At 42.9% G+C, this 7,711-nt stretch overlaps 1 protein-coding gene across 9 annotated transcripts in view; it reads right to left on the reverse strand.

The window, feature by feature from the left end:
* dab1a (DAB adaptor protein 1a) overlaps positions 1-7,711 on the reverse strand; it is a 197,138-nt gene that overhangs the window by 47,963 nt on the left and 141,464 nt on the right. Inside the window, exon 1 of one of the 9 annotated variants that reach the window (XM_034881341.1) lies at positions 2,729-2,946. The exons of the other annotated variants lie outside the window; for them this stretch is intronic. The gene's annotated coding sequence lies outside the window, so the exon portion shown is untranslated. Of the gene's footprint in view, positions 1-2,728; positions 2,947-7,711 lie in introns of those variants that run through there. 9 annotated transcript variants of the gene reach the window in all.

Raw genomic sequence — 7,711 nt, forward strand, 5'->3', positions numbered from 1 at the left:
GAAGTGGTCTGGTTAACTGTGATATTTACAAGGGACACTCATTTACTTCTTTGTCTATTCAAAATACGTTTGGTTAAACTGAATGTTTAAAACCAGATCATCTCTTCCCACAGGTTGTCCCGTTTCCAGATCTTGGCGATTCACTTGGTGGCTCCGGTTTTATGATTACCAACAGCAAAGACGACCAAAACTCATGAACCAGGTTGGATTAAACTGTTTTTTTTTTTTTTAAAGCTGCTACCCCACTTGTTGCCCTTGCTGGGCCCTGTCCAGTGCCTGGTGGGCCCCTCTGGCCCCAGCATTCTGTCCCTTCTTTTCCCATCTGCCGCTATTTTATTCTGAAGCGCCGACTGGCAGCGACTCCGATAACCTAGGAGCCAAAAACACTCGGATCCGCACTCTAACCCTGTTGTGTGAATGCATGAAAACACACCCATTTACATGCACACTCAAATGCAGACAAGCTCCTTTCTTACAGAGACGCTGAGCTACAAAGACAGCAGGAGACTGCTGCAAGTTGACATGCTGAATAATGAATCTGACTTCTTTTTGAGCCGCTCTCCACCTCTACATAGACTATCAACCTTGACCTCTCTTTCCCGCTCCATCTCCATCCAACAGGGGCTGAGTGCAAAACTTGAACAAAACCAAAAGACTGGTGCTTCTTGGGGAAGAGGGAAATCTCTCTTATTCTCTTCCTCCTCCTCTCCACGGTGTTTCAGTGTGAATAGGAGGCCCCTGTGAGCCTCGGGCGAGAACAGATGAATTGAGAGGCTTTTAATTTGCTGCAGACAGAACAGAGTCCATTTAATTCTGCCAGCAGAGGCCATGTCGGCAAAATGCTGACAATATTCTTTATCTGGTCCAAACACACTGGAAAAGTGTGAGTCACTCCAATTACAGGCATTATCAGCAGCACTGTTCCACCAAATGGATGGAGAGAGAGTGCGAATGAACAGAGAGGGGTTAGACGGAAGAGAAATGAACAGAGTGGGAAGAAAGTGAGGGGTGAGGGAACACAGAGTGGGTGAGTAAGATAATGAGTAAAGGGTATGGGAGAGAAAAAAGCCAGAGGAAGTAAAATCAGAAGAGAAAGGAAGGAGTTTGAGCAGCTTCAGCGCTAACCCTGAACATGTCCCCCTCCGTCCCTCTTCTCTTTCCTCTTTGTTCTCGGAATTTGTCCTTCTCCTTCGAGCTGTGAAGTCGTTCAGGCTTGAGTTGAAGAATGGCAGTCTGTTAATCCTTGACTTGGACCAGAAAGGAAGCATTCTAGAAGCAAAAGAAGCATCCCCCCCCCCCCCAACCGCCTCAACCCACAAAATAACAGCTTTTAGTCTGCTAAATTCAGGATTCCTAAACATGTTTCTGTGCTTTTCCACTGAGTGTATAATCTAATGTATAAAATTATTATGAAATGAGTTTGGAGTTTGGTCTGCTAAATTGCTCCTGTGAGAGCACTGCTCACTTAATTGAAGAAGCCCAACCCATCCAACCACTCTAAGAAAAACTCACCAGTCTACTGGTGAAAATGAGCAACAAAACGAGACTCTGAGGATGACAAATCTGCTGCAGCACCACTCTCCAGACCTCTCCAAGGCTCCAGACATATGGCGGTTTCTGCCGAGCGTTCAGGGAAGAGTTCCACATCTAAGCTACAGTCCCTGGAGGGCGGAACAAGCTAATTTCTCAAAAAGGCAGTCCATGCGTAGCTTCAGCTGTAGAAAGTCCCTGCCTTGTGCACGCACCCACACCCACACCCACACACACGAAAGAAAAAGCAGATCCGGCAAAAGCCATCGAGAATACTGTAGTGGCGGTTTGACCTGGAATCAGCGCGCAAGCTAAAAGCAGCAGCAGAGTTGGATGTGAACACGGCTTAGTGTGTCTGGATTTAGACAGCAATCTGAAGCCGTACCAGAGGAGACGCACCAGAGGAAAGGAAAGGGAACAAGCAGTAAATTGGATGTCCGTAAATGGGGCGCTGCCAACAAGCGCATATGGGTGATGTGAGGATCTGGTGTGTGTGTGTGTGTGTGTGTGTGTGTGTGTCTAAAAAAACACAGGTAAGGATGCTGCCAACAAGAGCTTAATGCCCAGAAATCATCTGCAGCTACAGTAAAGTCTGCCTTGCGAAAGGAAAGAAAAAAGGAAGGAAGAAAGAAAAAAGGGGGGGTGCTGGCTTTCCTCCCTCCCCTTTTTTCCCACCTCCCACTCTCAGGGTAATTGTGTTCTGTCCATCAGGCTCAGAGTTAGATTAGCGCCTCCACTCATTCAGCTCTCCTGCCATCTCAATAATGAATCATCATAGAGACCACCTTTACAGTACCTTTCTCACTAGTACTACCCCCCCCCCCCCAGCGCCACCTTTGCATCCTGACACCAAGGCAGAGCCCTTATCAGCAGCACTTTTCTCTACTGAGCTGTACTGGTTGATGAATAACCATGACTGTGGGGAAGAAAGGTTATCCATGTTACAGTCTTTCATGCTTCAGATGTCTGGCTGGTAAATGAACAGTCTTTCTTGAAACTACATTAACAAACAGACGCATTCAAATGGCCCGAGTTTTGGGCACCGAGATGGTTAAATGCACCGTGAAATGACAACTGATAGAGCGCACAAGAAAAACAAAGAAGGAAATTTATGTCAATCAAGGAAAGCCCAGTCTATATGGGAAAAATTGATGTACCTAACAACAAAAAACTAAGAATATAAAATATTGAGACCTACCAGTTTATGATCCTGAGTATGTGAAATACAGTGTCCACTCCAGTAGTCTAACCAATTCAGGAAAAGACGAAGAGGAGTGAAGTATGAAACCGAGCGTGACAGAAAAGAACAGTCAAATCAACTAATAGAGGTTAGAATATAAGACGTAAAGTACCAATGGGCAAATGAGTTAATAGGCTGTTTATGTGTAAGAGCGCAAGAGAGAAAGACAGAGAGAGAGAAAGGGAGATATGAGAAAAAGAAAGACCTGAGAATATGAGCTGTGGGTTGAAGTTCAGTGTCACACCCAGATAACCCGGTAAATCATTTCACTTTATACTCCGCCAACAATAAATAAAGTCCAGTGTCATCCATCCCATGTCACAATTGTTGTTAGAGATTACCAGCTGGCTGGCAGATTAAAGTATGGCTGGCAGCTGGTGAGGATAGAATATATAGAACACAATATATATATTTCAACACTTTTGATGCTTTTTTTCAATGTTTGTCCATTTTTTGACGTTTGTAACACTACGTGACACTAACTTATTCATTTTAGTTTTACAGTTATTTTTGGAATTTATGGTCAATTAACCTCATTTTTAGGAAATTTTACCTTATGTTTGTTTGAAATTCGTAATTATTTAGACTAAAATTAAAGGAATGTATGTTGATGGATAATCACAGACTGGAAAATGGAACTTTTACTCGATACTATTTCAAAACCACTTCAATTTTCTTTATCAAATGTTATAAAAGACACCCCAAAATGAATGAAAGTAGAGATTTGTACTTGCTAAAGAGCCTTGTGTTAAATCAATCATGTTATTTGGAACACTGATGTAGGAAAATGGGTCAATTTGACCCAAGGACAACATGAGGGTTAAACAAATCCCAGCCCAGTCCTGTCTCAGCAAAAAGGGGTCACCAAAGGCCTCTGTATAAGGAGAGATCTCCCCCCCCCCCCCCCCCCCCCCCCCCCCCCCCCCCCCCCCCGATCCCCTGGCAACAAACTGAAGTCTTACTGGTTTTTATGGGCCTGTCCTGTAGGGGTTGGAATCACCAAACACACTCCCTATACAATATCATCATGATACTTATGCCACAATACGATATTACTGCGATTTTAAACATATTGCAATGTATAACCTTCTTTCCAACTTACTTTTCCAAATTTCAAATGATGTCCCCAAAAGGAAACTTTGTCAACATCTGTTTCATCAAAAAAGATACTGCTCGGTTTCTTCATCTCACTTTAATTTTATTGCTGCAAAATGGGATTATCAAGCAGACAAACTGACCAACACATACTGTATATAATAAAAGATCCATACTTGGCGCCTGTGTATTGATTCAGTATTGCCACTGAATATATCGTGATGCTATGCTGTATCGATTTTTTCCCCCACCCCTGCTATAGTGTGGGGTCAGAGGTGAGCCAGTCCAGCTGTTCACTGTAACTTGATAAGAACGTGGTGAATTACTTTTGCAGGTGAGAATATTGTAAAAAAGTAAAAGAAGAAGAAGTGACAGTGTAGTGGTTTGATTAAGAGGTACTGGCACTTGTTGCACTCTGGGTAAATATGCCAACTTGTCCGTTACCGCTATTCATAAGTAATCTAATTCTTAATAGTGGTTAAATGAGCTAGTGCTAACATGTTTTGCAGACATGATAGAAACAACAGAAAAATAGTTGGCAACCTTTTTGAGAATCCTTTAAATGTTTAAGTCATTCTTTTGGCAAAAATATCAAATATTACCTGGGTCAAGAATTTCAAATGTGAGAATTTGCTCCTTTGTTGTCTTATCTAATAGTAAACTGAAAATATTGGACTGTTGGTTGGGCAAAACAAGAAACTTGACAACTTTATCTTAGATTTGGGAAATTGTTTAGGACCAAATATAGCGCCAGAAAAATCTTTTAACACTTGGTCCAGGATTGCTGACTATTTGAAGGCCATGCTGTAGACTGGTTGGTCCCTCATTGTGTTTCTGTCTGTGTGTGTCTGTTTCTGTGTGCGTTTGTGTATGTCTGTTTCTGTGTATGTTTTTTGTGAGCTGAGGATGTTGCTCTTGCTGTTGTGTTTTTGTTGCGTCTTTAATTTTTTATTTTTATTTGATTGGTCCCGGGACAAGTTCTCACGTCTCAGCATACTATTGTTTGTAATATGGAAATAAAAACATTTGGTTGCAAAAAAAAGACCAAATACCTAATCTATTAATCCCTAATATAATCTGCAGATTAATTTAATGAAAATATGTGCACTGATAACTGCGTTAACCACAGCATTATTTCGTATTCTGTTCATTTTAGAAGCGGGGGACTGTTCCTGTAACGTAGCATACATTTACAGAATGGACCGTAGATCCTAGGCATTAATTGTTTTTCTAGTTTAACAGTTGCAATCTTCACCCAAAATAAAACCAATAGCATTAATTTAACACAGAAAAATAGTTATGATAGGGCTTGTTATCCTAATCACTTGGGAGAGTGATTGTTGCTGTATTGTAAGATGAAACTAAGAAATAAAGCACACTCCATACCACAGAAACTTTAATGTTGTGTTCAGACCGGCTCGTGCCGCCGCAGCGAATCGGCATCTTTGCACTGACTTGTGTAATCGTGACACTGGCAGTGTGAACACACCACGACATTGCATTGATGCTCCAAAAGTATAAGATGGTACTAAAAGCTGAACACAGAAAGACTTTGAAAATCTTTCTAACCACCTGTATGATCACCCATTGTATTTGTGTGGTTTGGTTGAGGGTGAAACCTGACACTGTGTGGCCCCAACATCATGGGTCAATTCATTCATCGCCTGCAGAGAAGCTGCAGTCAGAATGCATGTGATCACAGCTCAACACACCATAGTACAGCTAAAGAGTGATTGCACGAGGCCTGTGGTACAATAGGCCATAATGGCACTAATTTTAACCCCCCCCCACAAACACAAACACACACACACACACACACAAACACACCATAGTAGTAGTGATGTCATACAATTCCTCTTGAGGTTAGAGCAAGAAAAAGAAATATCCGTGACTTCAACAGTGCTTACAACTGTACCACATTGAAACAATGGCTCAAAACTGTTACTGCAGCTGATAAAGCACCAGCTTTTGCAGCAGGCCTGGAGGCTTATAAGAACAGCAGTGCAGCTAGTTCAGCAGGCAGTCAGCCAGGCCAGCAGCCAGCACAACATCACACTGCAGGAGGCAAACATGGAAACACAGAGCTGCTCTAGGTACTCCACATGGCTCCCTGCCTGCCTGAATGACTAGAAGGAACGTTTGGCCTAATCAGGGAAAGGTAAACATATCGTACATGCACATACACTTTCACACCCACAATCTCCAGAAGTAAAATACCTCAACAAGACGACAGATTCACATGCACGTGCAGATCGTAAATGAACACAAAACATGCACACACGCACATTGTCTTCAGCTAACCTATTTACAGACACGGGGCGGAAGATATCAAAGCGGTGCGCAGTCTTTGGGGAATTCCTCCTTTCTCATGTTTTAAGGGGAAATAGATGAAAACGAATCTCGTTCTCCCTGCACCTCCCCTGTGTGTGTGTGTGTGTGTGTCCTCTTTCTTGATAATGTGCTAAAATGTAAATTGGTTGTACTCAACATTGTGTATGATGCCATCTTCTTTCATGCAGAGTGGAAGCTGTTGCTATGCAGCCAGACTGTGGAGACGCCTTTATTAACAAACCTGCAGTCTGATTCTACCTTTTGGTCGGTCTGCGCTCCTCGCTGCCCCCCAGTCCACTTTTCTACTACATCGGTCTGCGTCATGCTCATCTTCCCTATTTATATAGGGATCGTTTAACAATCCACGTTTTTATTCTGTTCTGGCGTCACTGTTCTTCTGTTCATCTCTGTGATGGTCTTCACACATCTCTCAGCAACATGAGGAAGTAGAACCTCCCTGGGAGTGATTTAGTGATTTATGGTTATTTGTAGTGAACAGAAGAAGTAGGCAAACGTCAGCAATATATGGTAAGGATGCTGAATAACCGAGTATAGTAAAAATACACACCAGACCGGTCACAGGGTCTGTTGTGTCTTCCCCTGACCTTTCAGATACAAATAAATACCATATTTAATTATATTTTATGCCATCTTTACTTATTTCATTGTATGCATCAGCGGTGTGTGAATGGCTGAAAACATTAACAGTGTACAGGGATCAGAATGACAGACAAAGAAGAGGATGGAAGGTTTTTCAGTCGTAGTCGAGAAAGTAACCATGCACAAACTCACAGCTTCACAACAACATGTTTTACAATTTAGCCTGTTGCAAAGAGTGTCACTAGGAGCTCTTAAGCCAGGGGTCGCTCTTTGCTCTGGAAAATCACCATCACCGAGCTGTAGTCCATTGTGCTGCTGATCTGTTAAAAATGTCCACTCAACATGATTTAGATCCCCCACAGCCCCTCTAGACCCCCATCGGCAGGGCCTAAAGTGAGTGATGGATTTGCTACATCTGTGGAGTGGAAGAGAAGGGAAGAGAGGAGGATTCTGGTGCGTAAAAATAGAGCGGGGGCCTGCCGGAGCAGGAGACTAAGATTTAATGAGGGATGCAATCATCAATTATTCAAAACACTTAATCATGGTGTCGCACAATGCTGTTGCGCAAACACACACTTGCTCACATACACAGACGAACATGCGCACATACAGATGTACCACAGGCAGACACACGGAGGCAGATAGATGGATGGGTAGAAACAAAAAAAAAGGATGACTTCTGCATCATTTTATACTGACACAAATTATGTCACAGGCACAATGTCGCACACAAAACACACTGACAGACAGTAGTACAGGGGTACACATTATCCACAAATGGCGAAGTCATGGAACAGTGGTAAACCTTCTCAGGAGTGGCCGGCCGCCCGGAATTACCCCAAGAGCGCAGCGGCGACTCATCCAAGAGGTCACAAAAGACCCCACAACAACGTCCAAAGAACTGCAGGCCTCACT

The sequence above is a fragment of the Etheostoma cragini genome, chromosome 9 (assembly GCF_013103735.1).
Source record: "Etheostoma cragini isolate CJK2018 chromosome 9, CSU_Ecrag_1.0, whole genome shotgun sequence".
NCBI lineage: Eukaryota > Metazoa > Chordata > Actinopteri > Perciformes > Percidae > Etheostoma > Etheostoma cragini.